Raw genomic sequence first — 18,011 nt, 5'->3', positions numbered from 1 at the left:
TTTAAGTGTCAAACCCAAGGTGTAGTGTGATGATGTGTCTGAACGAATGCAACTTAATGTATTACAGGGTGATCTTAAGTATGGTAACACTGGGACATTGCTCCAGAATGGGGCCTGCAAAGAAAACACCGATTGCTATGTGCTGTATGGTGCAGCATAGGGTAATGTAGCTCAGATTAAGAAGAAGGATAAATAAGGTCAGGAAAAGGACTGAAGTCTTTTCCTCAATATTGAGATTTTCAGTGGATGAGTGAGAGTGAAAAAAGAGAATTTGTTCTGTGTACGGTGCCCTGCCTTGTTCAGAGCATGAGTGAAACATCAGTCATGGGTACTGCCCTCCTACAGAGAGGATCCTATGGAATGAGGATGCAAGAGACCCATTCAACTCCTGGGCTCTGCCACTGCTCTTGTGCATACTCTTAGGCTGCTTCACCAGCTGCAAAACACTGATCGTTTAGATAAATGGCTTTGAAAGCCATAGATTAAAAGGACTCGATATTATTTCTTGGAACTAAATTGCATCTTGATGTTGCCAGAACCTTGGCAGAGCAGACGCCTTTACCACCTTGTACCTGTCTGGGGCTTTCCTGTTCTGTTAACATGAGCAGCCTTCCAGTAGCTGCAAGAACAGTTCACTGGGGTGGTCATCCACCCACAGAAGCTCTGTGGGGCCTGCCCTGTGTTTCACAATGAGAGACCGTGAGATGGAGGGGGGGGAATAGAATTGGATCCAGCTCATTGTAATGAGGAAAGCCTGTCCTAGGGAGGAAAGGATTCAATTAAGAGGCTGGAGGAATATGGATGATACAGGGAGGGCACCAGGACATCTGGGCCTGCCATTACTGGCAAGAATGAAGGTGCTTTGCAGAAGAGCAGGACACAGTCACAGGGGAAGAGGAATCTGCTCCCAAGTAGCACTGATTCCCCCTCCCCTCTACAGTGCACAACAAGATACAGATTAGACCATTACACCCAGGGGAAGCCACAGAGTCGCACTCTTTTTCATGGACAGTAGCAGGAAATCAGTGGATTGGAACCAAATGAGAAGCCTTACTCAAACCAGATGTGACCTCGGGGAGATCAGAAATGCTGAGATGTTTTTGCTTTGACATACCCGCCAGTGCTGAAGGTGGGGGTAGGCTGATGGTGGCAGCAGCCAATTAGATGCTGCTGGATTATATCATGCTGGTAATAGGCTGGCTAGGTTTTAGCACAAAAAGTTAGAGGAGACCATTCTCTTGCTACATACCCAAAACCATGAGTGTATCCTAAATTTTAGCTGACTCATCACCTGCTTCAGCAGCAACACTTTGGTCTGAGACTTTCACAGCCACACTATTGGGTTAACCACATCTGTAGGCTACAGTCTGTTGTGATGAAGCACTGCTGACCAAAGGTACCCTCTATTTCCATTCAGCAGACTTCATAAAATAATTTGAGCCTGTTTGGATGGGGAAACAGGAAAATTAAAGCATCACCATACAATGGTGACACATGCTGTGAAGTCCATTTTAAGCCCAAGCATCGAAACCACCACTCTCTGCAACTGGATCTTACCTTGGCTCTTCTGTATCTAATTCTGCCCCGTTGCTTAATGGTAATCCATTTTCAAACCTCAGGAGACAGCAATGATTGTAGCTTTGAACTGGGTGCACATTTTGATTAAAGACCTAGATGTAGATTCCTATGATTAGGTGAGGTTATTTTTCTTACTTGCATGAGTTAAAGGCAAATTCTGACATCAGTAGTCTCCAAAAAGTCTGAAATTCCATCACTGTAAAGGCTCTGAAGTCAGGTCAGTACAAAGTAATCCAATGTATTCATTCATTTTCAGCCTTCATGATTATAAAAGCCTGATGCGTGAGTTTTTTGCTTATTTGATTCTGGTAATAATGAAATGAAATGACGGGAAATCAGTTGTTCCCCTGGCGCTCTCACTCTGTCTCTTCCTTCATCCTCTTTGTCTAAATAAGGAGTCCAAAATTAACTTCAGTTAGCATTAAATTCTTTCAGAGGCCTTGAGGACCGTGATCAGTGTGTCCTTTGTTTTGTGCCAGGCCACAGGACATTTGTAACAAGAAGGCAAAAATCCCTTGTCCGGCCTGTTTGCTTCTCTACTGCTGCCTTATATGGAACAATTAGTTAGTGGATTACTCTGGGTGAGAAAGAGGCTGCATTAGATTTTTCACAAGGAACCGTGAAGTCATGGAGACCTTCTTGGTCCCATACCAGCACAAACTCTTGCTCCTTAGGGTGCTGCCTGCCCTTATGCAAATACTACTGTCATATTTTGTCTGTTAATCATGAGTATTTCTGCGGGTGAAGCTGTTAACCATTTTTAGGAAGCCTGCACCTAGTCAGTGTCCACTGAAATCCGTCACTATTTATCTGCTGACTTTTGCAGACTTTGAGACAGGAGGTTTCTGCTTAGCCTAGAAAATAATTCTGTCCTGTTATATCTGCCCCACCAGCTGGAAGGGCTGGCAAGCCAAGAGGGGCTTATCAGTTAAGAGCAGGGAGAAGCCAAATCCTTTCTTGCTCTGTGCCCTCTGAACATCAGGCAACTGAAGGATAAATGCTCCATTGTTTTGAGTGGGTAGAGTTTTGCACTCTCCTAGCATAGGTATAAATATGAAATTTAAGGGCAGGAGTTAGGCAGACTGGAGTTGGGTGAACTGGAAAGAAGCCTGTGTCTGCCTGCAGAATGTCTCTGGCATCAGAATGAACCCAGGCATCATCCAGGAAGAGTGAGATGCGGGGAATATGGACCTAATGATACAACAGGAGCATGTTGCTGGAGACCTTGTCAACACTCTCATGCTTTATAACTCTATCTGACCCCTCCCAGGGAGGGTGAGGTTCTGGTTTACATTAGCCCAGATGAGATGCAGTGTTGACAGGACTCAGCAAGGTTTATTTTTCACTCCAAGGCAGTGGAGCTTTGCTCGCTGGCCGCCCTATGCAGTAACGGAACCACGCATGGTGAGTGGTGCCAACTGGGTACCTTATAAAATAGTCTGAGAGTGTAGCTTCTCAAATGATGGAGCAGAACCTCCTCCTTCCTCTTTCCCAAGAAATGTAGTGATAGTAGCTCACAAAACCAAAACAGCTGTCAAAAAAACCCCTGGATTTCATTTTGCTTCTGATGGTGTTTGAATGACATTTAGCACAGAAGTTTCATTCTCCACTGTGAAGGCCAAATTGCCCAGTTTGTTTGAGTCCCAAAAGGAATGAGTTTATAGGCATAACAGTCACAGAAATTCCTATCTGCACCAGAGAATACTGTCCTGGTCCATCAGTGAGACAGTGGGAAGCGCTGTAGACTTGTAAAGACTGTTTCCTTGTGGAAAGGTTCAGTGGGACAGAAGAGGGTGATCTGTGCAAATGTGTATTCCACTTTCTTAGCCCACCCTGCAGAATCCTTGATAAGATTTACCCCTGAAGGTAAGCATGTTTCTCCAAGTGGGATTTATTTCACTCCTTGTTAAGTGACAAATGAAAAAAAAAATCTGAACACTGGGATGTGGTCTTACCCATTATGTTTCTAAGACCCTGGCAGAGTTCAAGCTACCCTGAAAGTAGGGGATGTTTTCAAAATTAGAGTCTTTCAGACCTGAGGAGAGTTGAGAGAAGACTAAATAATCTGCAAATCAGTGCATTTTCCTGAAGAAAATGGTAATTGGCTTCTCTGTGAAGCACTTTCCAGCCAGTTTGTGTAACCTTTGCTTGGAAACTAAACAGAATTGACCATTATTGATTTATGGCAACTTCCTTTGACATGTACTCTGCTCTGTTTGCATCATTGCCATGGCAGCAAAGGAACTCTTTATTTGTCCAGCTACCTTGCCACATCCTGGCCTTACATTGGAGACCTGATTCAAAAAGGCAAGGAAAACTAGTTAGCATTCAGGAAATTGGAGGTCAAGTGTCATTTTTCCTATTCTGCTCTTGCACATTATCATTTCAGACTGATAAGGAAAAGCTGTGCACAACCTTTCTTTACATTTAGAAAGTTGCTTTTATCTGAGGGTCTTAAGGACTTAATAAAGCTGTGGTGAAAGTTTCTGGCTTTCTCTGGCCCATGTGGTCTGAGCACGATGGATTTTCTGCTTCTGCACAGCTAGCCACTCTTAAATGAGCGGCACAAACCCAAGACACTGAAAAAGGGCAAGAGAAGTAGGAACTGATTTTAAGAGAGTAGATGGAGTCAGCTGAAAAGGCAGCAAGTCTTCATTCTCCAAAACAAGGGGTTTCTTCCTCTAATGTGGGGTTGAAGAAAGACAGAGAGAGGTGTGAGACATGAAACACAAAGGCTTAAATTCAAGACTAGGTCTCAAATCCCTTTGTACAAGCATACCGTGGCTAATATAGGATGAAAGTGGGGTTCACTTATGTCCAGGAGCTTCAAGTTTATTTGAGACTTCATCGGTTCCCATCTCATCTCATTCCTGTGAAATAATATTTTTTATTCAGTGGCTCTTACATAATCCTTTGGGGTGTAATCCTTACTTAACCCTTGTTTGGGTGTGCTGATTTTGCTTATATGATCGGGCCTTTTAATATGGTTCTTGATTGTTGGCATAATAGCCTTCAGGAACAAAATGAAGCAAGTCTTCCTCACCAGCTGGGATCCAAATTCTCACATGATCCAGAAACTGCTATTCAGTGTTGATGAGATGCTTGGGTACTCCTTTCCATGAGTAGATTACGTGGAGCAACAATGTCAGAGCAAAAGGCTCTGTGGTTCCCAGCAGTTATTGCAGGCATGGATGTTAGCATGGAACAGGTTAACTCAGAAGTTCTCAACTGTTTTTTTAGAGGCAGACACTGTGCTGGGATAATGGTGTCAAAAAGCAGGCTGGATTGGGGTGCTCCTTGAAACAGGCAGACCTGGTATCCTTGGGAAGGAGTTGATGATGGGGTCAGATAATTCACTCTTCATGTTAATTCTTCTATTTGGAGCCAACGAACAAGTCTGTTAAAATGTTTGCCCAATACTTTGGGGCCAACAGTTAGAATTACCCTTCTTCTAATATATATCCATACATTTGGTGACTCACTGATGCATATCTACTTGACTCCTTCCAGAGGGGTTTGCAGCAGGGGTGGCAGAGGAAGAAACAATCTGGTCCCTGGGTTTGAGCCCTGGCATGAGATTTCTGCTCTTTACCCTTGAAGCTGGGATGGACTGAGTGGGGAGTCTGGATTTTGCTTTTGGTTTAGCTGCAGCTCTTCAGCAAGGCCTGACCAAAGTTCTTCACTGAGACAGTGTAATTGGGACATAAGTGAATTCCAGTCAGTTCGGGAAACACATCCTTTCAGTTCCTGAAAACATGCTATTATTAATTAATGAGCGCAAATACTAAGGGGGCCGCACGCCTTTCGTTCCTTGGTCTCAGACTTATGTCTCTCCATTCGTCTCTTCTTGCTAAATTTTTCAGTGTTTTTAACATCAGACTGATGTTACGTATAATTACCAACTTTGCACCAAAATTATATTTGACATGGCTTGTGTGGGAAATTAGAGCATTTCAGAGACTACAAATTCACCTGGGAAGATGAGCCAGGCAAGACAAGGCAGCGCAGAGTGGAAGTAATTTGAATATTACATGTGCCCTCCTGAAAATGCCAAAATCATTTAAATTGCTAGAAAGGATATTTTCTCTAATTAGCTGTGTGTGCTAGAGGGTTCATAATAATGCACTGGATGTGGAAGAATGGACTGGCAGAATAGAGGCTGCCTGTGCTCCGTAGGGGGCAGAGAAGAACTGGCAGTAGGAAGAGTCCCCCTCTTTCTTCCCTGAAAAAATAAAGATATTTATCATCCCTGCAGCTATTTACAATGATGCCGCTCTTTTTTTTAATGTATAGAGAATGTGCCCAGTTTCCTGGTCATCCATGGTATTAGGTGCTGAGGGAACCCCGGGAACAGTGCTAGCTGTGTGGCTGTGCTCCAAGCTCAGATCCTGCGCTGTTTGCTGTTTCAGGAGGCTCTAACTGCCTTCGCTCTGCTCCACCCTCAGGCATCACTGCGCTGCTCTCTGACACTTCTTCAGTTTCACAGGGTCCCACAAATACAGTCTCCATTCCCCTCACTTTGCTCTTTTCTCCCTGGGGCCCTACTGGTATGTTCTCACTTCCTTCCACAATTACAGTGATAGCCCCAGCTAGGCCAAGCCAAGTCTGTATTTTTTTAATTCCTTTTTAAATTACCGTGATGACTGTAGACATTCTGGGGAGATGTATGCAGGGAGAGCAAGAGGCAGACACACTCTCACGGATCTTCTCTCTTCCTGACATTGATTGTTTAAGCACTAAACCATTCGCTGACTCTTGTGACTCTAAATGATGTGGGGCTTTTTTGAGGTTTTCCTCCCCACAGCTACAGAAACCGCACTGGAGCATGAGTCTCTCTAATGTGAGGGCTTCCACCTGTGATTGCGGAGTGAGGATGCTGCTGGTTCCATCTCCTTTTCTGCCATCACCGTTCCTGTGGTTTCTGCTTAGTTACATATTCATTTTTATAATGCAATTATCTTGTGGGATGAAGGAGGGGAAGACACCCTAATTAGCTGCTTAAAGCACTTTAAAACTGCATGTGTCCATGTCCTTAAAGGAGACAAAACTGTGGAGTGGATGCTGTTGCACTGTGCTGCATGTTTCCAGTGCTGAACGTTGCAGGTAACAAAATTGTACACACATTGCCTGATCCATGCCATGTCAGTGATTTCTCATTTGACTGTCACAAGGTCTGAATCCTATTGCTTCCTTGCACCACAAGGTATCATTTGCACCCTGGCAAAGGGGATGTAAATAATTACCCTGTTGAGCAAGTGGGGAGTTTTGGTTTGGGAGCTTTTCAAAACTACTTTATATGGAATGAACAATAACACGAATTTCAAGACAGGGTAGAAATGGGATTCAAACTCCCCCACACCCATATGCCTTCCAGGGATCCTGAAGTACTGTAGTCTAGGCTCAGAGGTACAGAGGTGTTGTACTCCCAGTGAAATTGGAACTAGGTGCCTGCATTTCCCTGTGTATCTGGCTCTTAGCTGCATGGAAAGGCCGCTTTGTAACAGTGAAGAGGAATGTAAATATTGGTCAAGGGTGCCAAAGCTAATACCCGCTTTTTGGGAAACTGCCCTCACATCTTTAGTGTCCACAGAGTGGCTGTGCCTTGTGGTTAAGGTTTCAACGTGGTCCTTGGCTTGCTTCTCTTAGAAAGATGAAGAGCTGAGTTGATTTGAGAACATCACTCCTGGATAGTTCATTGATTCCTTCACTTGATTTCTGAGGACTGCAGGCAGGAGTGATGCTTGCAGTCTTCCAAAGCACACATGCCCCAGTTTGTGAACATCACGAGCCAGTAGCCTTTTCCAGGTGGTAACGTTCTTGGAGGTTCAGTACCGGGGCTTGATATCGATGCAGTTCCATGTGTGTGGTGGTGATGGCTATATTCAGGAATGATGAAAGGTGATGAGCCTGGACAGGAAGGGAGGTGGCTCCAGGAAAACTTGAAAAACAAGAAGCATTGTTTTGTTCTAAATGTTGATTGTTTTGTGTAACCTGGGCAACTGTTTACTATTCTTGCACAGGAGATGAGGGAAGTGGATGAGTAATCAACTCTGATGAATTACTTTCCTTTGCTCATAAAGTGGTAGTTACACCCTCTGTCAGACCCATTTTCAAACGACCCATGGCCTTGATATTACTTTATGTCATCTTCTATATTCCTTTAGTGCAACTTCATTTGCAGCTCAGGATTTCAGGATTCTTCAGAGGATTTCCGATTTTGGCCTGCTCTCTGGAAGCCATCATTGGCCATCCCACTGCAGGACAGTAGAGGGGGTGTGCACCCTTGGCATGTATGGCTCTATCTGTAAGTAGCAAAGCTGCCATTAACAGCAGCAGATCATGTCCTCCGGGGAGATTCCATAATGCTTTCCCTATATGATGTAGCATCACCTCTAGCTTATTTACTACAAGAAGGAGTCCCCTGTCCAAAGAGCATGTGAAGATGGCAAGCATTTTCTTCTGTGTCCTTGTTCTAGCTGAGCTGCCACTACCACCCAAGCAGATTTGCCAAGTTTTCTTCTAGTACCTCTCCTCTCCATCTCCAGCATGATTCCACTAGATGGTGCCAAGAACTCTCGTGCAGTTGCAATGAGTCTGAGGCATTTACTTGCTTTGTACCTCAATGAGAAGACGCCTCTGGCTTGGCATGCAGGCTTTTCAGGAACTGTTTCCCCAAGGGGCTGTTTCCCAGATTTGCCTCTCAATCAAGGAAGAGATTTATGAAGTGGAAAGATATCACAGAGACAAGCTGGCATGAGGGGAGGGAGGGGAAGAATATCTTCTGTACTGTGGGCAGAATTTTCACAAGCTGTACAATTCATAATTTGTTTTGTGGGATTTCCTTTATTTTTGATATTTTTCCCTAAACAGTATAATTTTTTATTGAGAGGAAGGCAAATGCAAGGGCTACTCAAAATGATGCACAGTGAGCTCTTCTCTGAACATCTCTCTATGCCATTCAGGCCTGATCTGAAGCAGCTTCTCACAAAGCAGCCCTATCCAGCAGCTAGTTCCATCAGTGTATCCTTGCTCTGATTTATCACCTGCAGTTTTCTCTCAAACAGAGGATTCTAGCATGCACACAATTATTTTAATTTTAGGAACTAGTATGCTCTAAAGATTACCTAAAATCAGCAGATTCCCTATACCTGTCCTTGTATGAAAGACAAACATATCACTGAGTCCCACTAATGCTGATAATGCTGATCATCTCCAGAGTTCTAATTTTAAGAGCAATATCCATATTTATTTTGGTGAAGCCATTAGTCATTGTAGCTAATCTCAGGTGCTGAGAAGTGAAGCAAGTGACATAGCTGCGGATGAAATCTAGCTTTACATGTTAACTACTCTCCAGTTCTCAAGAGCAAATCCTCCAGAACTGTAGAACTCCTTAATTCATCAATTTCTAATGCATATCATCTCCTTAGGGGGTTTCTAAACTTTGGTTGTCAATAATTCCTGGCTCCTGGAGCAGACCCTTGTTTTCCAGATTATTTTAAATAAGAAAATAGAGCAAGTTTGATTTTTCTTTTTTTTTAACGCACCCGGTCTTGGTCTCTAGTAAATATAATTCGTCTCACTTACTTTTGTGGAGTAAATGGGACAGGCTCTGCTAAGAGTGTATATTGTGGTTTACTGTGACAGATAGTTAAAAAGCTAGATCACTGCATTTTACTTCCTTTTCTTTTTTCTTTTTCCCTTAATCTTTTTCCATTTCTGAACTCGATTGTCCTTTATTTTCTGTCTATCTCATTTCTTAGCCCCCTCGTCCCAGCCCTCTGCCAATTTGCTTCCCCTATCCTCTTTCCCTGTCCTCCAAATGACTCTACAGGCCACAGCAGTCACATCTTCTTGACATCATCCCATCATCAGACTGTGGCTGTGCCATGTTAGTGTGCATATGTTGTGACAAAAGCAGTACAACCAGATAGGGAAACAGTGGGATCAAGTACCCCCTGAGGCCTTCAGAGAATCACAGGGAATGAGAAGCAAGAGCTGAGTTTTTTTGACAGAAGAGGATCCAGCTGTTCTGGGGGGTGTTAGATCCAGCTGTCAGCTGAAATATTTAAAGGAGATATTTTCTGTATTTAAAATCCTCTTCATTCCCCCAAGCATCCCCCTTGCAGTGCAGCTTAATTGCAGCTTGTCTACACTTTCCACGGTTACTCACGTGGTGTTCTTTGCATTCCTGAGTTTAGGACTGCTCTCAAAAGCAGGTGCGGTGGTAGAAACTTCTTAGGAGAAAAGGAGGCCCCCTCTTCCTGCTGAGCAGGTAGTGTTGGAACCAGAATCTGAACAAGGCAGATGGGGCCAGCTGTGCAGTTTGCATGGTGCAGGAGCCCAAGCAGGGGCAGGACTGCGCCCTGTCCATGAAGCTGCAGGGATGGAAAGCAGGGCAGAAATAGAGTGTAGCTAATGTGAGGTTCGGAAGCAACCCATTGAATATGGGTTGGAATCTGACTGCTGGAATCTGACTCTGAGATAAAACCCTGTGAGTAGAGACCCTCCTTACCCCCAGCAGTCCCATCAGACAAGAGAGATGGCACATGCATTGCTTACTCCTGTGACAGGCAGGTACTATAAAGCTTGTTTATTTATATTATGGCCATGACAAAAGATGCTGGATTTAGACTCCAAGGTTTAAGTGTGCTGTGCAGAGATCAAGAGAACAAACTCTAAAAAAGCAGAAGTGAGCACAGATAAAGCAAGCACCCTAAAAAAGTAATGACTGAAAAGGCCTGGCTGGAAAGCATAAATGACTCTTATTTCTGCATTTTTCCTCACTCTCTCCTAAAATGTGCAGGAATGTACAAAACCCATTTTCTTTACTACTCATTCAAAAGTATGGAGTTTATTTCCCTGAATATCATCTCATCTTTACAGTTGGAGTAAATTCCCACCCAACCTAAAAATTGACCCCATGATTTCTTTGAAAGAGCTTCCACAGCTACCTTGTAATGAGAACAGTGGTAAACTGCTGAGGAGCCCTTTGTGGTACTCTGTTCCATCAGCTGCTCTAATACCTTTTTGATTATCTCAGTGGACACAGATATGAATGCTGCACCTTGGATCCCTCACTTGCAAGCTATCTCCATTTTTTTTTTTGCATTCTCTTTTTAAAATAAAAATGACTGCTGATGTTTATGCCCCTGTAATACATTATGTATTATTTTGTTTTAAGCGCTGCCTTTTGCATCCTGACAGTAACAATAAAATGTGAGTATGGGATTCCTAATACAGACAGACTAATGTTTCCACTGCTAGCCTTCCCTATCTCCTCTTTTTTTCTTTCTGCTCTCTAAGCACTTTTCTAAAGGCTCCTTTTATATTCCTAATAAAATTAGAGCGAAATACATCGATTTACTGGAAAAGAGGGTTTGGATTTTTTTCCTTGGTGATAGCACTTTCTCCACCACCCACCTCTTAAAAATGCTGGTGCATATTCCATGTAAAAGACATCCAGTTTCTTCTTTTTAGTGCTTGGGTTTGTTTGTTCGTTTTGTTTTGGGGGCTTTTGGTGTTTGTTTCAGATTGGTTGGTTGGTTGGTTTGTTGTTGTTCTTTTTTTATCAGTTCCCTGATAATTTTCCCTCCTTGGTTCTGAGAATACTCTGCTTGTTGCCACCACTGTAGACCATTTTGACCATGCTGATCTTTTGAAGTAATTACCTTTCATTAATGCATTTTAGTCATATCTCCAAATGCCCATAAATGGCTGGTCTGCTCATAGAAGGAGCTGATCTGGATGGGACCTTTTTATTCCTTTTCCATCTATAGATTGTGCAATCCATATCCTGATGTCTGACTTCCATTTTAGTGTAATGGATCCCCCCCTTGCCCTGCTCCTTATTTGCCTCTAAAACCAACTTCAGCCAGCTGTTAGATTATCAGATCCAACTCGGTGGTGATGTTACACTGATGTAGGCAACCTTACCTGAGAAATTAGTCCTGTTGTGGTTGTACTGCTGAATCTCACAGTTGTAAGTTATGCATTGAGTTCTTTATCTCCTACTGAGATTTGTGTTGATCTCATTGTTTTGCAGTCTGCTTGCAGTTACAATAAGGGGAAGGAATAATCGAAGCCCATTGAGTTTGTTCATACTCCACACCACTGGAAAGCTTTCAGAACCCACCACTATGCTTTGGGGATTTAAGATTTCTGAGATATTCACTTAGTTATGGAGTAGGCTAAAATTTGTCATGCTCATTTAATGAGAGAGGAGGAGAGGGAAGAGACACAGTCACACACACAAAAAAAGCAATTTTCCTTGTAACAGTTGTGTTAAAATATTGATACAGATGCATAGTGGAAAAACTTAACGAGTTGTTAGTGTTAGAAATAATGCCAGCATTAGACATCTCTTGTGTGCAGAGTTTCCAAGATGGTGTTGAGCATTTCTGAGAAGGAGATCTCATGAGAAATGTGGAATTGCTCTACCTGGATCAGACCACTGACACTTCAGTCTGGTGTCTTCTCCCAAGGCATCTAAACTGTCCTGCCCTTAACCACAGGAGGTAGCACTGAGAGAGGCCATAGTGTGGTGAAAACGTGTCTGTTTTGACCAAAAACTTAGAGTAAGGTTGGGTGCTGAATGTTCTCAAGTGCCCTGTATACTGCATCTCTCACCAAGGGTACCCTTTGAGTTCAGAACTAAGAGCTCATGATTAAGGCAGTTCGTTAGCAGACACGCTATCCAGTCTTGATTCCAAACTGTTGCAAAGTTTATATACCTTTGGCACATCACTTGTTCTGTGCATTACTCTTACAAAATTCTGTTTCCCCCCCCTTTTTCTCCATGTAGCATCCTTTGACTCTGCAGGGTTGCAAACATGCTAGAAAATATTCTTTTCCATGCATTTTTACTGTTTTCAGTGCTGTGATTCCCTGATTTTGATCAAGGCTTCATCTTCTGACACACAGATGCTCTTGGTGTTTTGGTTCCTTGTCAAATAGGGATGTCTCAAGCCTTTCAGATGGTGAGCTTTCCTTGGGATGGGTGTTCCCTGGAACCCTACAGCTTCACTTCAGGTTTAACAAAGAGATGCGGATACAACGTGGATGTATGCAGTCAAAGGGACTTCAGAGTGACCCGCAAAGTCTTTTCCAATGCTGTCCCCTGGTCTTTGGCTCTTTCTTACTCGTGGAAAAGTCACTGAATTAATCCGTTCTGCAGAGCACAAACCGTGTCAAACGGGATATGCTGGGCTCTGTTAATGCAGACCTCTATCCATCAGAGACTCAGCTGAGACCAGAAAATCTGAGCATTCCCTTTAAGATGAAAATGAGAAAAGAATTAATTTTAATGAGTGATGTTTTAGCTGCTGCTCGCCCTGTCATGTGCGGCCTCTGTGTAGGCAGTGTGATCTGCCATAATGTCAGCGCTCTATGATCAAACCCCTTCCAAGAGGGGATGCGTTACATGTGTTTCTTTGTCAATTCCAATCCCTGAAGAATGTTGCCAATCCATTAAGAGCCCGGCAGGCTGTACTGGGAAATGCTAGCATGAGCACAGAAGAGAGAGGCAAACCTGAGAATAAGGAGGAAGGAAAGATTAATCTCAGCAGCAATTCTGTATCCAAAAAGGACTTCCAGGGATATATTGTCTTCAGCTTGTACTTTGCAGAACGCTGTTCACTTTGCTGAATGGCTTACCAAGAAGACTTCCTAGCAGATGTTTCCCTTGTGACTGCAGACCATTCCTATACTGTACAGTTTGCTTGGCATCCCTAGCTCCTGTTTGCCAATACCTGATATTATAAAGACCTGAGAAAACTCTAAGTATGGTGGGCTGTGCTCTTCAACAGTCAGCTTCAAATGAAATGCTTGAGCCCTATTAAGTACTAACCCTTTGAATATCCGGGCCGTGGTGTTACTGAAGGCAGTATGGCTTTGCATTGGATTCAGTAAGTATATTGGTTCCTGGTCATAATCAAAAATCAGACAAGACTGAATTTTGTTTCTCTTTGATCACGCTGTTTTTGTTTCAATATCTGTCTCTACAGAGAGCAAGGACTAGGAAATCCTGCTCCCATGGTATCTGTTGCTGCCCCTAGTGGGCTTCTGACAATGGACTGGACTGAGACCTGCCAAAATTGTTTTGTCTTACTCGAAGTGGTATGATACTTGTAGGTATATGGCTCCAAAGCAGAAAGGATATCCCTTGCTTTCTATTGGGTGTGATGCCAGGAGAGGAATGTTTTATATTAAAGAAAGGAAGCGAGATGAGGATCTCCTGTGGGCTCTATGGTATTTTGAACCAAGGCTGGACTCAAAGGAGGATGTGCAATATGGCATGTGGAGGATTCAGTCCAGATTCCTGTCAGTGGTAAATAAATCTTCAAAATTCTTCTCACATTTAAAATTAATTGTTAGGGGAGGAAGGGCAGTAGCTTTTCATATACATCACTTAACTGTAGATAGATCTGCACAAGCCCCTCCTTTGAGCCCCCTTATGTCAAGGTTTTAGTCTGAATTATTCCTGTTCCACTCCCCATTACCAACAAGACTTCTGTCTTCCACTGCTGAAATCTCTGTTCATTTAAGCAGGAGGGAGTGATAGCTCCATGAAAAAACCTACCAAATGTCCAGAGGTGGCAACAGTAATGGAGTAGCAATGTGGAAATTGAAAGGACAAGGAGTCTGTGAAGCAGGGGGATTGCTGCAGTGCTGCCATTAAATGATCATGGGCGTCATTAAATGAGTGGCATCAAGTTCCAAGCTTTCAAAAGCTGTCTATCTCTTTTCTGGGGAAGTTCCAACCTCATTACCAAGTGCCCTGCTTGAGATACACCTTAGAAAGGAACATTTAAAGTATAGAAGCATAGAAGTAATTTTTTGAGAGAACTAAGGGGGTTATTTCTAGCCAGTTTTCTCATATTTGCACCATTTTGAGTGAAAACTGCTCGAGATATCTACCATGTTGCTTATGAAAAGGGACTCCCAAGCTGTTTCCATTTTCTTTGCTGGCATACATTAGTGAAGCATCTTTCTCTACCAGACCTGCTAGCCAATTGGAGCACAACTTATCACCAGACTCCTTTAATGAGAATACTGACTGGTGTTGCCTTCTGGGGTCCCAATGAGACTGACCCAGCACTGCTGTGTGGGACAGGAGTTGTGGGTTCTTGGTGCAGACTGATGTATTTGGCTGGGACCCTGGCTACACCCTGTGCTTGTGAGCTGTTCTCTTTTTGCCAGCTTTCCCTCAAAGTGCCGAAGTGCCCTCCCAAACCACATGCCCAGAGCACTCCATTCAGGTTTGTCAGTCTTCAAATCCCAGTTTGCCTGGTCCCTGAAGCAGGCTCAGAGAGCAATCAAAGCCACTGCAGTGCAATTTCCGACTGAGAATTTCCTTCCTATTTCTGAGCGAGTGTGTGTGTGTGTGTGTGTATTTATGTGTTAAAAAAAAAAAAAACCAACCAAAAAGAAAAACACAAAAAAACCCCCCCACAACATTTTGGTTTTGTGCACTAAGCACTTTTGAGGGCAATATGGGGCCCTGTAATATGGAGGTTTATAACCTCCTCAGCTAATGCTCTCTGACACTCTGTTTTGATATCATTACTACATTATACTCACAATTTTTGAGTGAAAAAATACAGTACTTAGAAAGTCGAAATTCATAAATAAATTCATGTCAAACCGCACTTAATATTGATTTTGTTAGTGTTCAGATTCAATAATAAGGTACTGCGTGCATGAATATTTAAATATCATCATCATTTCTGCATCTCCTAATGGCCTCTGCTCTTCTACACTCAATTTAAACACAATTTAAAAACTATAATGTATTGAAAAATACTAGGATTTAGCAATAAATCACCATTGGGATACTCCAAGCCTTTTATAGGATGGCTCAATATCTGCTTCTCAAGGGACAGCACAATTAGATTCATGTTTTTAAACTTCTCAATTATCCATATACCATAATTTTATGTGAAAGTTTGTTTCTCTTCCTCCCCCCTCCACCCCTGCTCCCCCTCCTCACCCTTCACCAGATACTCTCCCAGTAGGAAGCGGAGAAATCGCTAAGTGTTCTCTTAGCTGGGTTAGTATAGTAAAAAGGAGTCAAAGGTCGCAGTCCTCAAACTGAATTAAATCCAGAGGCTGTCAGGGAAAGCAGAACGCTGACTCACTTAATCACATTATTTGGGGAAAAATATAGGGGGAGGAGAGAGATAAAATGACTCAAAATGAACTCGCCAAGGAGGAAACGGAGTTTTTATATTTATTTAAAAAGCAATATTCGTCTTTATCAAATAGACGCAGGATGGTTCGATGAGGATGGAGCTGGCTGGTCATTTGCGCAGTCGCAGGCAGGAGAGCTCTGGCAAGCAGTTTTTTCCCGAGCAGGATCAGTGAGGGAAGGATGCGGTGCCCTCTGTGTCTTCAGTGCCAGGTTGGGTTGTTTATTGGTGGGGGGTGTTTCTGTAGTGCTGGTCGCTAACCCATCTGCAAACCACACCCTTTGAGGTAGGTCATTATCATTCTCCTCATTTTACACATGGGGAAGCTGAGGCACTGGTGTTTGAAGTCATTATGGAGACACTGGCAGAGTCCCAGTGACAGAGCTGGGTCTTTGGGATTTCCTAATGCTGATCCCTCTGCCCAGGCTACATGGCCATTCTCTCTCACCAGTGTCCTCAGAGACCGTGATGGAAAGAGATATTAAAAGGATAGCGTTGGAATCTAAAATAGTAGTGCTAACATCTTAGGAGAGCAGTAAATCCCAATGGCATTGGTGTGGGATTGACTCTGCTGGTCCTGAGGGTGGCTTGCCAGTTTTGTTCAATGCATTGCTATCAGATGTGAGGAAATGGCCAGTAGGGGAAAAGAGGAGCGGAGGTCTGGTGTCCAATGGAGAGGATGTGGCCATGTCACTGGGTGACACTGGCAGTGTCACACAGTGCCCTTGCAACGCTTTATAAATCATCATGAGGGGCTGGGAGTCACTGTTGGCCGGGGATCAAAGCGTGGCCTGGCTAACGTCATCTGTACACCCTGATGGTGGAGGGAGGGCAAAGGTCTGCCGAGAGGCACACAGACTGCTCACCTTTACAATCCCCAATCAAGCAGCCAGAACTCCTCCAGGCAACGCTGTATCTGGCTGAGTTTTTGCTTATATCCCCTATTTCACCTAAATTCATTAGAACTGTTTTCTAAAGAAATTTACTGTGTTTCATTGGAACTACTTTTCATCTCATACATCTCTCAAAGCATCATCTCCTGTTGCCTCAGGATCAAATCAAAGCTGTGAAGTCCTATGACTAGATAAAACAGATGTAATTGATGGGAGAAAACTAACCCAGAGGAGATGTTGCCGTTCTGTCTGCCACAGTTTGAAGGTCTGTTCATTCATTTCTGTGGGAGGGTAAGACAGTCATTCCTTTCCTCAATAGGCAAGAGCCACTTTCACCTCTAACAGTTCTAGAGCTCTCTTGTCGGGCTGTTGTGTTGATCTGCAAAATACGTTTGTAATCCTGATACCAAATATTGCCCACCTTCCATTTGCTCATGCGGGGAGGAAGTGATAGCAAAGTTCTGTTTAAGAAACAAGGGAGGGTCAGGAAGATTATTGCAAGAATTATGCAGGTGTATCCAGAGTCTTAATGATTTTTTTCTAGGCTGCTTTTGAGCTTCTCCAAAGCGTCAAAAAGCAGGAGCAAAGTCTTACCTGAAGGGAACCGTGTATGGCAAATGCAGTTCATCGCATGATTTCACCAGTTTTTCAGTGTATTCCTTCTTCAGGCATATAGAGTATTAGGGAGCACCTGGATCTGTGTGTTAGGGAATGGAGTGTTGGCACTTGTTGGAGGTTCACTGGCATACAGCACTTCAGCTTGGTGGAAGCTGTTGGGGAATGCACACCTCGATGAGCACCAGACTTGGACTTGCAGATGGATATGCAAATTCCAGAAGAGCCCCAACAGCTCTCCGAGAGGTGTCAGAGGAGGCAGTCAGGTGCTCAGGGGAAAAGCTGGCAGCAAAAAGCATTGAAGGTTTTCCACATTTGCCTGCTCACAGACCCTGCATAGCCACATGTGACACAGCAGCAGGAATTTCCTGTCCTGCCTAACGTGGTTGTCCCTTTCCATTTATTTTCCAGTGTCCTGACAAGATACCCGATATCGCTCATATTGCAACCGGTTCTCTTTTCAGGACCATCGTCCTGTGGCAGTAAATGGAGGGAGCAAGCGAAGCCTTCGTGTTCTTGTTGTTCGTTAGGACCGGCCCGCAGGGGAGCGCCCGTGGTCTGCAGGTGGCGCTCTGGCCCTGCGGGGTGGGGGGGGCCCAGGGAGCCGGCTGGAACCCCCTCCGTGCGGGGTGTTACAGCTGGAGTGGGGGGCCCGGGGAGCCGGCTGGAACCCCCTCCGTGCGGGGTATCCCCCGGCTGGAACCCCCTCCGTGCGGGGTGTCCCCGCTGGAGTGGGGGG

Source organism: Corvus kubaryi, unplaced genomic scaffold (assembly GCF_017639235.1).
Source record: "Corvus kubaryi isolate FWS band 111438036 unplaced genomic scaffold, C.kubaryi_AGA036_p1.0 37352, whole genome shotgun sequence".
Lineage (NCBI taxonomy): Eukaryota > Metazoa > Chordata > Aves > Passeriformes > Corvidae > Corvus > Corvus kubaryi.
The sequence above is the reverse complement of the archived record's forward strand: the minus strand, read 5'-3'. Positions refer to the sequence as shown.